This window comes from Calypte anna, chromosome 12 (assembly GCF_003957555.1).
Source record: "Calypte anna isolate BGI_N300 chromosome 12, bCalAnn1_v1.p, whole genome shotgun sequence".
In the NCBI taxonomy this organism is placed as follows: Eukaryota; Metazoa; Chordata; class Aves; order Apodiformes; family Trochilidae; genus Calypte; species Calypte anna.
Genome location: NC_044258.1, coordinates 14,667,813 through 14,677,013, shown reverse-complemented (window position 1 = coordinate 14,677,013; position 9,201 = coordinate 14,667,813). Strand labels below are relative to the sequence as shown.

The 9,201-nt window shown below is 46.0% G+C and overlaps 1 protein-coding gene across 1 annotated transcript in view; it reads left to right on the top strand.

Moving 5' to 3' along the window:
- Positions 1–276: 276 nt before the first annotated feature.
- PRICKLE2 (prickle planar cell polarity protein 2) overlaps positions 277–9,201 on the top strand; it is a 53,109-nt gene continuing 44,184 nt past the window's right edge. The window contains exon 1 of the mRNA XM_030458708.1: positions 277–378. The gene's annotated coding sequence lies outside the window, so the exon portion shown is untranslated. The remainder of the gene's footprint in view (positions 379–9,201) is intronic.

Genomic DNA, 9,201 nt, shown 5'->3' with positions numbered 1-9,201 from the left:
CAAATTGAGCATGGGATCTTTTTATTGCTTCTCTTGACGTGATTTATGCATTGGCGAGGTAGCTTTGCTTTCAGACCGCTACTCAAAACTGGAAGGGATGTTGGCTCCACAGAGAGCTAAATTTGGGTAAAGGGACAGGATTGGATTAGAGCTTATGATTTTCACCAATAAGCTAAAACTCTGGTGGGCGTCACTCCGGCAGCTGGGGCAGCAGCAGGGAGCATTCCCTCCCCACATCACTGCAGCCGCTCGCCAGCACCGCTGGAGGATGCCCCGTGGTCCCAGACACCAAACCCGATCCCCTTACCACTGCCTGTCCTTCCCTCTGCATGGCACGGCAGTGTTCCAGCCTATGAAGTGAATGCCTGTGTAGCTGGGGTAAGTAGTCGTGCCCAATTTATAGTCTGTGAAAGTGTTGTAAGCTGCTTTAACACTGTACAAATGTTTGCGTTGGGAAATGATTTTCTCTTTCGGCTCCAATTCTTCCCAGGTTGTCTCTGCAGGCAGAGCCCAGGGGCAGGCAGGGATGTGCCATGTCCCTTGTTAATATCTGCCCCAGCAGACACAGTAAAACTTTTCCTTGATATAAACGTGACTTGTTTCACCAGCCACTGAGCTGGCTCCTGCTTTTTCACTCTGTTGAAAAACCCCTGGAGAGTAAAACCCTGTGGGAGGCTGGAGCTTATCTTAGCTCTGGGTTTCCAAACATGCTGTGTGTCCTCTCAGCTGTTGCAAGGATTTGTGTAGAATGACAAAATGCGAATTTTGAACCATCAGCAGCTGTGTTTAATACAGGATAAAGGATTATTTTTAACTATAGGATGTTAGAATTTTTTTTTGCCTTTGTTAACATGAATTCAGGAGAAAATGTTCAATTTTCTTTGAGGCAAAACAAAAGATTCTATTAAGTGAGACAAAGACTTTTAAGTACTTTATCAAACTTGCTGAATTCATTTGCCCTTGGATGATTTAGGAATTAAGCAGATAAGAGGCTGTGTTTGGTTGGAAATAAGGATTCATTTCTGCTGGAGGAGGCAGAGGAGCCCACAGCCTGCCAAACTCTGGGCAGAGGTCCTGGGGGTGTTTGCTGGGCAGGGATGTTTAACAGCATCCTCTGTTTGCCTTTAGGCAGTGCAAAGTATTTGCCTGCTTCCTTCTGTCTTCCAGCAGATGTTTTCTCTGTGCAACTGGTAGAGCAATTAGAGAGGGAGAGACATGGTGCTGGTGTGCAAACACCCCTTTTGGGGGTGAGGGTAGAGAAGTCCCAGAGTCTGTCCTAAGACCAGCAGGCTGGGGGACAAAGTTTGCACAAATTGCTAAGAGCAAAATGCTCATGGTCCAATGTGTTTGACTTTATCTCTGTGTAGGGATTGTCCCCCCCCCTCTCTGCTGAGAGTGGGCAGGGGCTGCTTCCAGGGGCAGAACACTGTCCTGCTTTTACAGCAAATATAATTCACTCAGGACTTTTGTGGTGGCAGCTGGGGGATGATTAAATGTTCTGTCTGTGGGAAACCACCAGGAGATTTGAGTGGTTTCCTCAGTGGCTTTGGCACCAGCAATGGGGTGAGAAGGGAGCCTCCCCCCATGCAGATGGGGCTGGGCAGGGTTTTTGAGGTCTCTGGTTGTGTGAGTGTGTTTTCTCTTTCTTACCATTTAAATAATGGCAGCAGCATGCTGATTCCTCTAATGATCTTGATTAAGTTATCGGTTATTTCCTTAATTAGCTGCTTGATCTACTTACACCTTAAATTAGTCTGTTCACCCAGAAAAAAGGGGGAAAAAAAAAAAGCAGCTGTTTTTTTTCCCTTTTAAAAGTTTTTTTCCCTCTCCAACAGGCAGCTGTCATCTCAGGTCAGTAAGGGAGCTCAGATGAGCTGGCTTCTCTATTGCTGCCACATCAGGATCTGTGGGGTGATCACAGGGCTAGGGTGGTGATGAGGGGACCACACCAGCAGTGCTGGAGCATCCTGCCTGCCACCTCTGGGTCCTTCCCCAGCAGAGATGCCTTGGGGCACTGGAAGCAAGCTGCTCCCAGAGGCTGAGCAAAATAACACCATCACTTTATTCGTGGTGATGGTGACCTATAAATCCAGCCATCCGTTCAGGCTGGCCATGGAAATAGTGGCAGGGTCTGTGGATGTGATACTGAGAGGTGCTTCCCTGAGGCTGGCAGTCCTGGCCACAGCAAATTTTAAATGTGGTAATGTAGATGTATGTTTATTCCTGTCATCAGTGTTATGCAGATGAACAGAACACTTCAGTGTGTCATCTGAATGCTGTCTGTGGGTATTAACCAGGTTGGGGGTGAGGTGGTATCTTGGGGTCGGTTGTGGAGGAGAAAATGCATCTCCAGTGGCCTTTATGCTTCCTGTGCATTAATGCAAGCACAGCACTGCACTGACCACCCAAAAAAGGCTGCAAAAGCATCCTCACCACTTGACACCAGTTCTTCACCAGTATTGCTGATGTGTCACCACCTGTTGCCCTGTTTTCAGTATCTCAGAGAAGGGAGACTTGAATTTTTTTCCCTTTGAAGACTCCTTGTGATACTTGGAACTTCATCCCGTGCTTCCGACAAGCCTGACAAACAGAAAGTTCATGGTTTTGAAACAAAAGTTCATGCTTTTGTACAGTTTATTACTCTTAATGTTATTCCCCTCGTTAGCCCTAGCTTCACACCCTGATGCAGAACTCGCTGAAACATATGTTGCATAATGAGCCTGCTTCCATATATAAATTGGAGAGACAGAAGTTGGGACTCTCCCAGCTAAAACAGAACTGAAGGTTTGCCCTCCAGTTACGATTTAGCATCTGTGCCAAAAAATTATGTATTTGGGAGGAATTACCAGGAGTTCTGACATACTTTATTCCTTCGAGCCTTTTCTATTTTTAGCAGTTTGGTGAGATTTTGGACTGTACAGCTTTTCTCTGTCAGAAGAAACCTTTCCCATGGGCCGTGTGAAAACCAGAGCATCGCCCCAGGATGCAGAGCTGTGGGGAGCAGCATGAACATGTCTGCAGCACTCGTTCTGGGCAGGACATGCTTGGATGGCAGCACTCAAAATCCCACGTGTGGTATTTGGCAGGACACACAAACCCTATACCCTGTGCTGCCAGCCCTGCTGCCTGCCTTGGCTGACTTTGGGCGCTCAGCTTTGCTCTTGTGGTCTCAGATGATCCCTGGAGAATATCAGCTTTTGGTTGGAAATAGAGCTGCTGCTTTGGAAAATAGCTTCTGAGCTGGGGGTTAGTGGGAAGGACTTGAATACATCGGTTCTAATGGCCCAGAAAACAATAGCCCTCTATTTTTATATCAGGGTTCCAAAATGGTTGTCATGATGTTGCAAATGTGGTGGATCTTGTGGTCAGCTGTGCTTCAGACACCGTGGATGAGCACCATAGAGGTTGCAATGCCAGTGGTGTGACACCTCTGGGTGATCCATGTTTCCTTCCATGCCTGCCCTGGGTTGCTTGTGTAACCTTCAACAAATCGTGGATGTCCTCCAAGTTTCAGATGGAGCAAGAACAGCAGAGCTCCTGCTGCAGATGTCCAGGGCTTGGTAACTGTTCTTGGGTCAGAGCAGCCTCAGCCCCAGGGGGGTACCCAGGGACACCTCTATCTGGATGTGTCTGGCATCTCCAAATACGATTGAAAAGGGGAATTGCACTCAAAAAAGCAAGTATGTTGCTGGCTTGTTCCCTCTCCTTTCCTTTCTTTCCATGTCCTGGAAGGAGGTAGCTGAGATGAAATATTTGTTCTGACAGGGTTAGATTTCTCTTTACATTCCTTGGAAGTTTGTGTTTGGATTTTGCCCTGTAGGTGTTGGTTTATGCAGCGATCTTTCCAGCAGCTCAGCTGCGTGGCTATAGCCCTGCAAATGCTCTTGGTATTTTGTGCAAAAATCAAAATGAAAGAAAGGTGGGCCTGGCTAATGAGGTGGCTATTTAATCACAGCGGGACTCTCAGGAAAATGTGCATTAAATATGTATGGGATGGTATTCATTAACATTTTCCCTGTGTTTGGCACCGAGCAGTGCAGGAAAGCTGTCGAGAGAATTGGAGCCTATGTTACGCAGCCATAGGACCTGGAAAGAACCAGAGCAGAGGCAAGGCATGAACACTGGCTTTGTTACCCTCCCTGCATTCCTCCTGCCTGCCATTGCATTTGGAGTTGTAGCAATAGGCAGGATTTCCATAGTTTCACTTACAGTTCTGAAAATGCTCCCGGATAAATATTTTAAGGTTGATTTTTTATTTTTTTTTTTTTTTTCTGACTGCCGTGACTTATGTGAGTGCAAGTGGCTGACACCACTGATTCCTGGGCAGGCAATTAGAGAGATAAGCCTAAGTGAGTTGATATGTCTCCTTTTTAGATTGCTCAAGCCTGAGCTGGGCTTGAGCCTGTAAAGCTGAGATTGAGTTCTCAGGGTGCTGGAAATCAGCTGTTGTGACTGGGGACCTTGTCCACCATCCCCTGTAGGTACCAAGTGACAGTGTGGGTTATCTGCAAGCATGAAATGATGCCAGGAAGATCAGAGCTGGTGATAAAGTGGTATTAATGCTTGTTTTGTTAACAGTGTGGAATGCATCAAACTGCCCAAATTGCTCTACATTTGCTGCATTTCCTACATCTTGTAAGTGAAGCTACTTAAATGAGCGAAATATGTTTATTTGTTGGCTGTTGCATGCTCAGATGGAGGATCAGAGGACAGGACATGAGGCTTCCCATAGCAGCAAGAGGAAGGAAGGAGCAGTGGCAGCCTGATGGGTTAAATACTCCTTTGGGATGAGACAGAGTCATGTGTCAGATTTTAAGATACTTTGCTCTAGATCAGCAGCATGAGTCAGACCAGCCCCGGGCTCATGCCAAAGGCTGTACTGGTCGCACAGGTCTGCCAGATTTGGGCTTTTGGGCTGAAGGTCCACAATGCTGGCCTTGTCCTGGGCCATTAGCCACAGCAAGCAATGTGCCTGGCTCAGGCTGTGCCCACAGGCACCTCCCTTGGGAAGAGAAGATTTATCTTGGTATTACTGTCACTGGGAGACAGCTTTGTCCAACTTTTTAACAAGTGTAGAAGGGATGTATGCAGATACATGGGAACTTCTTCCTTTACCTGAACGCCTGATGATTAAAATAAATGCTAATCTTGAGTGATTAGCTAATAGACTCACTGTGGATGCCTCTGCAATCCATTTGTGTACTTGAAAGCTCCATTTATTTACAGTGGTGCCTAGGAGCAAAGTATCAAGGGAAAGCCTTCACTGTAGCCATGCTCTTTGCTTTCTGATACCTTTTCCCCACACAATGCATGAAGAAGGAGCCAAACTCTCCTCCAAGAGTCTGAACACTCTTGTTGTTTTGTCACTTTACATAAAACAATGCCTTGCAGCACCCCTCTTAGATGGCTTTGATTATCTTGATGCTTACTTTTTGGTTGAGTAACTGGGCATTAAGGTTGTGCTGATGGGGAAGGTGTGGGAGCTGCTCTGGCTGGTCCATGTGGTGGTCACCATTTCTAAGCCAATTAACACTTGGTATCAGAAATCACTGCACTCCAGTTACATCTCTGCTTTCCAGTCCTTCAAAATATCATTCTACCAAGTAAAACCTTTCTTTTAAAGCAGGGCTGCTTTGGATTTTGGTGGCCTTTAGAGCAATTTTTCTTTTCTCTATGTTCCCTTACAACTTTCTGCAATTCTGCAATGGCTGGAGATGTGTGTTTCAAAGGAACTTATCATAGGAATGCTTCAGAGGAGGATGCTGGACACATCAGAGGAGGACAGCAAATGCTTTTTGTCATGTTTTGCCATTTTCTGTATAACAGTTCATTTCTGACACTACCTTCAGAAAATTGAGTGTGGCAGGTTTGTCTCAAATTAAAGGTGATGAGGTTTTGTTCTAAGCCCCATGGAAATTCATATTTGGTATAAAAACTACGCTTAGTTTCCTGACTCTTCTGTGAGCACAGAAGCTTTAGCATTCTTTTCTGCATCTTATGTGGAATCAAAAGCTTACCAAAAAAAGTTTACCAAAGTCAAAACGTTTTTCAAAGCAGGGCTGTTCAGATTACATCAAGTGTCAAAATCTTCTTGGCCATGGGTTTGTGCTGCTGGGTGTAGCAGGCGCTCAGGGAGGGGAAGGCAGCTGTTGAGCTGTGATTGCTGCTGATTACACTAATTATAATAGACTTGCTGGTACCATGAGCTTCCCTTCTCCTTTCTCCATCTGTCTGTTTGGCCATCCATGGTTTCTCATCTTTTTGAGATGCATGTTTGATGTACCACAGGGAGCCCAACTGTGCTCCCCCTCTGCTTCCCTGCACTGGTACAAGGGAATGAACATGGTTTGCACAGAGAAGGAGTTTTTGCAATTGATCTGTTTGCCCTAAAATAAAGCCACATAAAGGAGAGATGTTGCCCTGGCTCTGCAACACCACATCTCCACAGTTCTCAGCCAGATGAGCCACCCTGGTCTGGAGCATCCCTACCTGTTTGGGATGGAGAGGACAATGTCCAGTACTTTCTTCATTGCCCTTTTCCTTCACATTTTATTTTATGCCCTAGACCATTACAACCAATCTCAACCCTAGTTAGAGCAATCCCTTCCAATCTGGGCACACAGCAAGAGGGTTTCCAGCTCTACCCAGAGAATATTCACTGTTTTCCATAAACATCCTCACTCCTCTGCTGCAGGAACCCATCTGACCCTGCCTTCAGTCCAGCTGCTGGCAGCAGCTGAGCAGCCCCCCAAATTGCTGTTCTTTTGTTGCAAGGAGACACTGTAAGTTGAATGCTGAGCAAAAAAGAAAAACCACTGCTCCTCTGGATGCCAAGCCATTTTTTATTTCACTGGAGAGGGTTTGCTCGTTGTCACAGGGCACTTTGAAGGCTCACTCCAAAGCAGGCAGCAAAATGCTTTCTGAGCCACAAAACAATGAGGCTCACTAAATCTCTAGCAGCAATAATTGCTTCTAAAAGGCTGAGGTATTTAGTCTGCTTATGGGTAGCAAATATGTTTGCTTCGTTTGCCCTTTGAAGATAATGCTACATGCAGCACAGCATGGTGGGGGAAAAAAAGAGAAAGAAATGGCCTTTGGTTTTCAGCACGTTTAACAAGCAACGGCTGACAGGAGCAATTGCATTTGATAACTCTGGTGTCCCCCTGTTAATCATGAACAAGTGAGTTTCTCCTCCCTTCCAAGGGCAGGGGTAAGGCTCAGGTTGATGGAGCAGCAGCCTGGTACTGATGCTGGTGTCACCACGGGAGCCAGGCATGGCTGAGGTCTCCTTTCTGGGAATATCTGCAGGCTGTGCCTCAGTGGCATCTCTGTCAAGGGTGTCTTTGACCCTTCACTACCTTCTTGTACCTCTTCTTCTTCACTACCTTCAGTACCTCTTCTGATACAGCCTTAACCAGGTCCTGTCCCCCCCTGCTTGTATGGCAGGTGGTTTAGTTGTGTTTCCCTGTCAATCAGATAAAAACGTAGCTGTTTTTTTATGGTCAGAGGGGTGGGTTTAGAAGATGACAGGTCACAGGAGGAAGGGATGTGGGTTTAGAAGATGACAGGTCAGGGCTGCAGGTTCCCAGCTGTGCCCTCTTCCACAGTTGAGGGGGGCTGTGATTGATGCTGCCTCTGGAGCAGGAGCTGTCAGGCAGTGAGGGGCTGACCTTTCCCTGATGGCTGAGCAGCTCTAATGATCTTGATGGGCTTGATGATTTGTGTATTGGGTTTGATGTAGGAGGCTTGACATGGCATGGAGAAATGGGACTGGGGTATGACTGACAGCCCTTTCCCATTAAAGGTGGTGATGCACAGGCTGATTTCCACCCGGTTCTTTCAGTGGGAATGTTCTGCCAAATTATATCGTAATAGGGAAGTTTTACTGTTAAATCTCTTCCTTTATATAGAATGAACTAACTTGCAGGCCAGAAGGCTTATCACTGAAAAGGCTGTTCAGATGATATGCTTAAATTAATTAATGTTTAGTGAGTTATTTTTACCCTGAGTTTAATGTTCAGGCTCTTTAGGCATATAAAACAATGCAGTAGTTTGCGCCTGGGATTTTATTTTTTTTTCTTTGTAATTCAGCTGTATAAAATTTCAAACCCTTTACTTCTTGGAGGCAACATTAAAACCTTTAAATTTCCATGAGTCAAGCTGTGTATAAATCACACCCTGGTTGGCACATCTCATGGGTGCTTGTGGCAAGAGTAATGAATTTCATGGTTTGTTATGAGCTACTAAAACCAAGGCAAACACAGAAAGCCTGTTGTAATCTCAGCATATCGTTTGAGGAGGCAGTTTTCTCCGAAGTATGAACAAATGTCAAGCCATGATAACAAATTGTTATTACTAATTAAAACAAAGGGAAGAATAGCAAACATCTCTTGTCATTTGCATACAGTGCCAGGCTGCCTTGGGGACCTGGAGCTTCATCCAGCTTCAGCCAGGGCGACAGCCAAGCTGCAAACCTTGCAGTCACCCAAGACACTTTGACCTGCTCCATGCATTCCAGGCAAAGCACAGTTCTGTGGAAGTACCAAGGCTTGAACTGAGATGCCACTTTTCATAATTTTATTGTCTGTTTGATTGTTTTGGTTTTAATTTCAAATCAAGATTAACTGGACTGGAGAAGTCTTGTAGTGGGTGGAGTCCATCTGCTTGCACTGACTGGTTTTGTATCATCCAGGTCTACTTCTTGCTCTCAAGTATGAAATAAAAATCTATTTTGGAACCTTTCTTCCCCCTGAGCAGTTCAGAGGCTCTGGATAGCTCAACATGAGGGTCCAGAGTGATGTCCTCCCAGAGGAGTGCAGCATGTCACAGGAGGGTGGATTAAAAAATGGGCTGGAGTTACCAGCAGTTTGGAAGCAAGCAGCAAAAAGGTCTTTTCTCATAGTTTGAGAAGAGCAAGTAGCACTACCTCTTCTGGCCTGGGGCAGAAGCATGGCAATTCCAATCATTGGTGGTTTCTGAGGAGCTTGGAGGGAGGTTTGTGCAGTCCCAGGACCTGCCAGCAGCTCCTGGTTTGGAGCAGAGACTTGGATGATGCCTTGCCAGGGTGAGGGACGTGTTTAAATCCCCTGGCAGCCAGAGAAGATGTGCACAGCCTGGTTTAGGGGGGTTAAAGCATCTTGTGCCACTTGGCCAGGACTCTAAGCTGACCCAGGACTCACTTCTGAGCACTGAGACAGCTGA